A 9,895-nucleotide genomic window follows, 5' to 3' on the forward strand; every position below is an offset into this window, starting at 1 on the left:
GATCACAGGTGCCTGCCACCATGCCTGGCTAATTTTTTTTTGTATTTTTGTAGAGATGGGATTTTGCCATGTTGGCCAGGCTGGTCTCAAACTCCTGACCTCAAGTGATCTGCCCGCCTCAGACTCCCAAAGTGCTGGGATTACAGGCGTGAGCCACTGCACCTGGCCTCATTTGATGTTTATTAGCTGGCATATTTTTCCGTAAAGCAGAGCTTTTCCTCATCAACTGAAATATAGTTCCTCCTGGAAAAGTAGAATAAACTAGAATTCCTTCCCTTTAAATTATAATTTCCAAAGCAGGAGCCAGTTTTATAATCACCTCAAATAGTAACAAATGAGTTGCATTTTCTTATTGTCTTGGGTCTCCCTTCTTTGAGTATCATTATGGATATGTGGATTTTGTGATTCATTGTGCTCAAGCAACTATAATCAAAAGTATTTGATGCTCTGATTTTTTTTGTTTGTTTCTTTGTTTGTTTGTTTTGAGACGAAGTCTCGCTCTGTCACCCAGGCTGGAGTGCAGTGGTGTGACCTTGGCTCACTGCAACCTCCACCTCCTGGGTTCAAGCCATTCTCCTGCCTCAGCCTCCCAAGCAGCTGGGACCACAGGCATGCACCACCATGTCCAGTTAATTTTTGTATTTTTAGTAGAGACAGGATTTCACCATGTCATCCAGGCTGGTTGAACTCCTGACCTCAAGCGATCTTCCTGCCTTGGCCTCCCAGAGTGCTGGCATTACAGGCGTGAGCTACCGCGCCCGGCTGCTCTGATATATTTTTGTTATTTATTTTTTTGAGACAGGGTCTCACTCTGTCGCCCAGGCTGGAATGCATTGGCATAATCACAGCTCGACTTCCTGGGCTCAGGTGATCCGCCCGCCTCAGCTTCCTCAGTAGCTGGGACTACAGGTGCGCACCGCCAGACCCTGCTAAGTTTTGTATTTTGTTTGTAGAGGTGAGGTCTTGCCGTGTTGCCCAGGCTGGTCTTGAACTCCTGGGCTCAAGGGATCTGCCTGCCTCAGCCTCCTGAAGTGTCTGACGTATTTTTAAACAACTATATGCAATCTGTCTTTACTTCCACGTTTGCCCCAGGCAGCCACTGATATTCTGTCTGTTCCCATTAATTTTCTTTTTTTTTGACATGGAGTCTCACTCTGTCACCCAGGCTGTAGTGCAGTGGCATGGTCTTGGTTCACTACAATCTGTGCCTCCCAGGTTCAAGTGATTCTCCTGCCTCAGCCTCCCGAGTAGCTGGAACTAAAGGCGTGTGCCAGCACGCCCAGCTAATTCATATATATATATTTTAAGTACAAACGTGGTTTTACCATGTTGACCAAGCTGGTCTTCAACGCCTGACCTCAGGAGATCTGCCTGCCTCTGCCTCCCAAAGTGCTGGGATTACAGGCATGAGCCACCACACCTAGCCCCCATGAGTTTTCATTTCTAGGCATTTTGAATAAATGGAACCATACAGAACATTATCTTTCACGTCTGACTTCTTTCATTCAACAGAATGATTTTGACAATCATCCATCTGTTATGTGTATCAATGGTTTGTTCCTTTTAAAAATTAAAAAAAAAACTAACAGCTTTCATGAGGCATAACTGACATACAGTAAACTGCATGTGTTTAACGTGCACACTTTGATAAGTTTTGTTCTGTTTTGTTTTGTTTTGGAGACAGGGTCTTGCTGTGTCGCCCATGCTGAAGGGCGATGGTGCGATCATGGCACACTGCAACTTTTAACTCTTGGACTCAGTGATCCTCCTATTTCACCCTCCTGAGTAGCTGGGACTAGAGGTACGCACCACCACACCTGGATAAATTTTGATTTTTTTTTTGTATGGGTGGGGTTTTGCTGTGTTGCCCAGGCTGGCCTCAAGTTGTCCTCCTGCCTTAGCCCCCTAGAGTGTTGGGATTAAAGGCATGAGCTACCATGCCCTGCCAATAACATTAAACCCTTTAATATACACCGTGAGCCATCACTAGAATCAAGACAATGAAACCACTCATCACCTCCCAAAACTTTCTGGTGGCCCGTTATCATCCTTCCCTCCTGCTCCTTCCACCGCTATCTCTAGGCAACCACTGATTCTGCTCTCACTTGGGATTTATTTGCATGTTCTAGAATTATATACAAATGAGATCACATAGTATGCATTATTTTTTCAGTGGGTCTGGGTTCTTATTTGGAGATTTCTCTATACAGGTGCCTGTATCAACACTTCATTCTTTTTCATTGCTGAGTAGTATTCCATCAAATAGACAGACCTCAATTTGTTTATCTACTTACCTGTTGACAGAAGTTTAAGTTTCCATTTCTTGGCCATTATAAGCAAAATCACAGTGGCCATTCTACTGCAAGTCTTGTGTTTTCATTTCTCTTGGGTAAATACCTAAAAGTGAAACCACTGGATCATATGTAGGTACATGCTTAACTTTTAAAGAAATGACCAAACTGTGTTGAAGTGGTTGTACCACTTTATACTGCCACCAGCAGCGATGAGAGTTCCAGTTGTTCCACATCCTCGGCGACAATCAGTGGGGTCCGTCTTTTTAAGGTAACTGCTCTCGTAGGGGTGTGGTGGGATCTCATTGTGGCTTTAATTCCCTGATGATTAATGACACTGAGCATCTTTTCCTGTGCCCAATGACCATTCATACATCTTTCATGAGATGTTTGTTCAAGCTTTTTTTGAAATATGGCCATTTGTCTTCTTCTACATGAGTGAAATGAGAAATATAAAGGATGTTATAAACATGACAGTTATTCAGTGGTCCCTGTCCAGTTTTGCTCCTGACTTCTGTAGCTTGCTGCAGCCATTGTGGCTAGGAATCTGTTGGTGGAGGTGGAGGGCAATTGTGAGGACCTGGAGCAAATGCAGCAAAAAAAGTCACATGGCAGAGGCGGAGAGGGTAGGGAAGAGGGAGAGGCAAGGTCAAGGTTATGGCTTTATAACCTCTGAAATGGGGCCCTTGCGGTGGGGGAGGTCACACTCTGAGTTTGGGTTTCCCCAGAAAGCTTTTGGCCCCAGTACCCAAATGACTCCAGGTTGAGTATCCCTCAAGCTAATGACTTATAAACTACCAGGAAATTTGGCTGCAAAGTGAAAACACCATAGATGAATCCCATCTATGTTAATGTCCACGTAAAATAGGAGCAGCCAGGAGTGTGTGCTTCCTGGTCTTTGCTCTTCCTGGGCGCTGGATGAGAAGTCTTTTTCCAATAATGATGATTAAGATAATGATATTAATAATTCTTTGTCTTCATTGAGCATGTAATAATTTTAAAAGTCTTTCCTGCCTACCAGACTTCTTCCCTCCCAGCTGAGCAGGGCATTGGCCAGTGTTCCCACTTCACAGTTAAGCTGAGCCAGGTCCTGAGAGGCTGGGAGGAAGAGTCAGGCTCAGTTGACAGCCTTGACTCTCTCCTCAGTCCAGAGACCCACGTTGAGCCATTCCCAGCGCTGTCTCCTGCATCTTATAGTTGTGACCTCCCACAGTTTCTCAGGTCTGAAATCAAAGTTCAGGGCTGTCTGCTTTTTTTTTCTACCCAAATCCTGTTGGGGACAGTTTGGACCCACCAATACCCTGTTGATCCCTCTGAGCCCTGCATTTTGTTTACTACATAAATATGCACTGTTCAGAAAACAAACAACAAAAAGGGAAGCAATTCTGTTTACTAAACTTTTTTGTCTGTTTGTTGGAGACAGGGTCTCTCTTTGTTGCCCAGGCTTGAAGGCAGTGGTGTGGTCATGGCTCATGGCAGCCTCTTCCTCCCAGGCTCAAGCCATCCTCCCACCTAAGCCTCGGGAGTACCTAGGACTACAGATGCCTGCCACCATGCCCGGCTAATTTTTTTCATGTTTTGTAGAGATGTGTCTCGTTAAGTTGCCCAGGGTGGCTTGCTGGATATTTGAGCCAAGGAAACTTGAGCGGATCGCATAACCTCACAGGGACCACATGTCCTTGAATGATGGACAGCCACCATTTCTGTCCTATCTGTCTACCTTATGTGGGTTTGACAGGCCTCTCCAGGCCTGGATCTGAGTCGAATGCAGGGCTCAAGTGATGCAGGCCACTGGGCCACTGGAAGTCACCACGGAGCTCCAGCGGCTGCCGGGTCAGGCGATGCCCTCGGTTAATGCTGGCAGCGCCACCAAGCGGTCATCTGGGAAAGAGCGGCCACCTCACTCCGAGGATGCGGGGAGGCGGAGAGAGTGGGGAGAGCCCCGCTTGGGTCGCGATCCGGTGGACACCATCCCGGCGGGGAGGAGCCTTCCCACGAGGACAGATGGCGACACACACGCCTGCTGGAGCATCCTGAGGCCCGCCTCCGTGGCTTCTGTTGTGACGTAAGCATTCCCTCCTCCAGTGGGGTCTGTGGCTGGGGCTGTGCCTGGGGGACTGGGAAACTCTCCCATGAGGTCTGTCTCAGGACCTTCCTGTCTGCGTCTGGAGCGCATTCGCGGGCAGGTGGGGCCGCCGAGTTCCCAACCCGCAACTGCACCTGCACCTCTGCTGCCCCTACCCCTGCCCTTCCGCCCAGGCCATGCAGTCACCAGAGGTGGGATCCCGGCTCAGCTCGGCCACGTCTGAGCTTCTTGTCATCTGGGAAACGGGGTGTAGAGAGACATCCCCGGTTGAAAGCAAAACCTTCTTGCTTCAAGCCATGTCGTGAAGGTAGGTCAGAGGCCAAAAGCCTTTGCCTGAAATTTACGGCCCCGCAGTCTGGCCTTAGTCTCCTCTTCCAATTCTATTTATTTGTTTTTTAGAGACAGGTCTCGCTCTGTCACCCAGGCCGGAGTGCAGAGGGGCGATTATAACTCACTGCAGCCTCGAACTCCTGAGCTCAAGTGATCCACCTCAGCCTCTGGCGAAGCTGGGACCCCAAGCCAGCGCCACCTTCCCAGCCAAGTTTTGAACGTTTTTGTAGAAACGAAAGTCTCACTGTATTGTCCAGGCTGGTCTCAAATTCCTGCCTCAAGGGATCTTCTGCCTCAGCCTCCTGAAGTACTGGTGTTACAGTTATGAGCCACCAAGCCTGGCCTCCTCTTCCAGCCTCAACTCCAACTAATTTTTTTGTTGTTGTTTATTTGTTTGAGACAGAGTCTTGCTTTGTCACCCAGGCTGGAGTGCAGTGGCACGATACCAGCTCACTGCAACCTCCGCCTCCTGGGTTCAAGAGATTCTTCTGCCTGAGTCTCCCAAATAACTGGAACTACAGGCACACACTACCACCCCTGGCTAATTTTTGTATTTTTAGTAGAGATAGGGTTTCACCATATTGGCCAGGCTGGTCTGGACCTCCTGACCTTGTGATCCACCCGTCTCCGCCTCCCAAAGTGCTGGGATTACAGGCGTGAGCCACCGCGCCCGGCCGACTCCAACTACTTTTTACTCAGCCAGAGGGACTCACTGTTCTCCAAAATATCTCCATGTTTTCCCACTTCCACACGATCTGTGGTGCCATTTCCTTGGCCTGGAAGTCATCTCCCCCAGCTCACCCTGAGATCCACACAAATGCTCACATTGGATGTGTGGATGTGGCCTGTTATTATCTTAATGTTTTCTAATTATATGTGCTCTTCTATATAGAAAAAAGTGTAAAGAAAAAGTATCACCCACTTTCCTGAATTATTCCACTACCTGTATATAACTAATATAAGTGTGTGTGTGTATGTATATATATATATATACAGAGAGAGAGAGAGAGAGAGAGAGAGACAGACAGACAGACAGGGTCTGGCTATATTGCCCAGGCTGATCTTGAACTGCTGGCCTCAAGCGATCTGCCTTCCTTGGCCTCCCAAAGTGCTGGGATTACTCATGAACCACTGCACCATGCCCCTATTGCTAATTTTTAATTAACATATTACTTAGACTTAAAAACATTTTTCTGTGCAAATACATATACGTATTTTGCAAGAATAGGACCACATGTGCTAACCATCTTTTAGTGTGAAGAAGTTATGCCTCTACAGACGGTTACTGAGCTTCTCGAAAGCGGAAGCTCCTACTCATCCTTCAAAGAGCAGCCCATGTCACTCCACCCTGGAGGTCTCTGTGACTCACACAGGCAGTGTTTACTGTACTCTCACCTGGCTGTGGATGATACCTTGACCACCCTTTAATTTTGGTGCTTATTGTCTTACATTTGGCTGTTGATTTATGCATCTGAATTCTGCACTTGATTGGAACTCATAGCACCATCAGGCCCAGCTAATTTTTAATTATTTTTGTAGAGATGGGGTTTAGCTGTGCTGCCCAGGCTGGTCTTGAACTCCTGAGCTCAAGCAATCCACCTGCCTCGGCCTCCCAAACTGCTGAGATTACAAGCATGAGCTACCATGCCCAGGCGCCGCTATCTTCTAAAAGAGCAGAATGCATCGTTTCCTCTCTAGGGTTTGCAGGTTTGAAAAGATGGGTTTTGCACCATGCACCTAACACTCTTCTTGCCAGAAGCTCTCTGCAGAACAAGGAAGTTTTAAGAAGACTAGGTGCCTTTAGGCTATCTTCTGGAATCTCAAACCTGGCAATCCATTATTTATTCAATAAATATTGATTGAGCACCTGCTATATGCCAGATACTAAGTTCAGAGAGTATAATAGTGAACAAAACGGAAATCCTTGCCTTCTACGGGGCTTATATTTTACTGGAGGCTTTCAGACAATAAACAAACTAAATACTTAAAATATATGTATGTTAGATGGTGTTGAGTGTTTGCGGAAAAATAAAGTGGAAGGGACAGTCCTATCCTTAGACCTGGGCAAGAGGGACCCTCGCCCCAAGCTGCACCCTTCTCTAAGTCCCTCCAGGGCAAGGAGTCGGCCAGGACTAGGGGATGTGGTCCCTGGGAGCCCAGGATCCTTCTCGAGGTTTCACTCTGGTTATCCAAGACCTCAAGAGTTCCTGCTCAAATGGCACTGAACCCATGTTCGGGGCTTGTATGTGTTCCCAAAGGTCTCACCCTGAGAGGGTGGAATGTACCTGTAAGCCAAAAGTGTGGTCAAGAGGTGACTGTTTCCTGGGGATGTAGCTGGGATGTTCAGATGTATGACTGAGGTGCAGGATGGAAATGGGGGTGGGAAGAGAAAGGGGATGAACCATCATTTTTACTCTTTTTTTTTTTTGAGACAGAGTTTCACTCTGTCACTCAGGCTGGAGTGCAGTGGGGTGATCTCGGTTCACTGCGGCTGCCTCCCAGGTTCAAGTGGTTCTCCTGCCTCAGCCTCCTGAGTAGCTGAGGTAACAGGCACGTGCCACCACGCCTTCTAATTTTTTGCATTTTTAGTAGAGATGGGGTTTCACCATGTTGTCCAGGCTGGTCTCAAACTCCTGACCTCAGGTGATCCACCCACCTCAGCTTCCCAAAGTGCTGGGATTACAGGTATGAACCACCGTGCCCAGCCCATTTTTATTCTTTTTCCAGGCTCTCCAAATGTTAGGGACAGGCCTGGGAAGATAGGCATGGAGACTGGGGGGTGGGGTGTCACTGCAGTTTTAAATACAATGGGCAGGGAAGGTGACATTTTACTAAAGAAGAGGAAAGGAGTGGTATGTGTGGATATCACTGAAAACGCCCTCCAGGCAGAGGAAAAGTGAGTACGAAGGTGTGGAGGCAGCTGTGTGCCTGGGATGCCCAGGAAAAGTAAACCTGGGTACTCCCCAGGTGCCATGGCCCAGGGGGACCTGCCAGATTTGTGTTTGTGCAGAACTTAAAAGAAATAGGCCCTTGATCAACGTTGGATTGAACGAATGAACGGTTGCAGCTCCGGGAGGAGCCACTCCCAGCAGCACACAGCTGCCTCTTCTTCCCCGCTCTGTGCCAAGGGGTGTGTCAGCTTTGCTTTGATCCTGATGACCAGGCACTGCTATTCTTCAGACCAGGATTTCCCCAAGCCTTGCTGTTTTTAAAAATACATTATAGTTCCCTTGAAATGACCTCCTTATCACTTCCACCTTCCTGTTTACATCTCCCGTTCCTCAGCACCCTCCGTCTCCCTACAGTGTCCCCAAAACGCTGCCTACATGCCCATTGGTCCCAGCCTGGGAGCTTCTCAGGGACGCCCGGGCTGGACGTGGCTGCAGACAGAGCTGAGAGGGTGGCCTCGGGTGGGTGGTGGCAGTCTCCTGGCTGTGGGGGCAGAAGTGGGGGCCTGGGAGGTGGCAGGCAGCTCGCGCCTAAGGAAGGATGGAGTCAGAGCTCGGAGATGTGACCTGAAAGGGCTCAGCCACGGGAAGGAGTTTGCGGATTTACCCAGATAAGTACCAAATTATTAGGCCAACATTGAAATGTAAATAGGTACTGAGAGATGTAAACAGAATTCAGAAATCATTTTTGCCTTGATGGTAGTTTTTGATCCTGACAAATTTAGACTTTTCTTTAACAGTCTCATGGATGATGCCAGAGAGAAATAAATATTTAAGCCCACGAAAGTTGGGAAGTTGAATAGAAAATTTTGGATTGCAAAAGGCCACAACTCTAGAGTAAGGGTAAACCAGATACACACCAGTCCCTCTGGGGGTTATCAGCTAGAGTTCTCACTGCCTGGGTGGTCCAAGGAACATCACACTTTGGACTTGGTTTAAGGTAGCTCTGGAGAGACAGAGCCTCTAGGCACCCGGCAGAGGCAAGAAGATCCTTTTTGGAGGAAGGTAGTGTCATCCTGGACCTGAAATGATTACTATAAATGTATTTTTAGTGCAATGAGCAGCACACAATGAAAGGTAACCTGACACCAAAAGAAAACAAGGTACTGTGAGGAGAACCAGGAGGAAGAACAGGCAAGAGAATCAGATCTACAAATGCTTTGACTGCTGGAATAATCAGAGAGGGACCCTCCCGCTGACACACACAAAAATAAAACCCACCAAAAATACAATTAGCATGCTTAAGGAAATAAAGAAGAAGCTAGGAAATATCTGCAGGAAACTTTCAAGAGTGATATAGCAGATTTTTTTTTCCCTTCTCTTTCAATGACTTTGAGACACAGCAGATTTTAAAAGGAAGCAAAAAGAACTTGCACAAATGAAAAATACAATAACTGAAAATTAAAAGTTCAATAATGAATGGGCATAACAGCCAATTGGACACAATTAAAGTGAATAGGAAATTATCCAGAAGAAATTAACCAGAATGTAACATGAAGAAATGAGATAAATGGAAAACAGAAAAGAAAGAATAAGATACATAGAAGACAGAATAAGTTTGAATCCCAGAAGAGAGAATAAAACAGAGGCAATATTTGAAGTGATAATAGTTGGTTATTTTTTAGAATTGATAAAACGCCCAAATCCACAGCTCAAGTCTAATAGAATAAATCCCTACCTGAATAAATAAAATATACTTTCACACATCTTAATAAAACTGAAGAAAACCAAAGACAAAAATATCTTGAAGTAGCCAGATAAAAAAGGTAATAAGGTGACTCACTAAAAATATATTGATAGTACTCATTTCAGGTCCAGGTGCGGTGACTCACGCCTGTAATTCCAGCACTTTGGGAGGCCAAGGTGGGCAGATCACCTGAGGTCTGGAGTTCGAGACCAGCCTGACCAATGTAATGAAACCCCATCTCTACTAAAAATACAAAAATTAGCTGGGTGTGGTAGCGCGCACCTGTAATCCTACTCAGGAGGCTGAGACAGGAGAATTGCTTGAACCCGGGAGGCAGAGATTGCAAGGAGCCAAGATCACGCCATTGCACTCTAGCCTGGGCAACAAAAGTAAAACTCCATCTCAAAAAAAAAAGTAAAAAATAAAAAAGGTAATAACAGAATCCCGAAGGTAATAAAATTCTTTCTTTCTTTCTTTCTTTCTTTCTTTCTTTCTTTCTTTCTTTCTTTCTTTCTTTCTTTCTTTCTTTCTTTCTTTCTTCCTTCCTTCCTTC

This window comes from Mandrillus leucophaeus, unplaced genomic scaffold, assembly GCF_000951045.1.
Source record: "Mandrillus leucophaeus isolate KB7577 unplaced genomic scaffold, Mleu.le_1.0 Scaffold97, whole genome shotgun sequence".
Classification (NCBI taxonomy): domain Eukaryota; kingdom Metazoa; phylum Chordata; class Mammalia; order Primates; family Cercopithecidae; genus Mandrillus; species Mandrillus leucophaeus.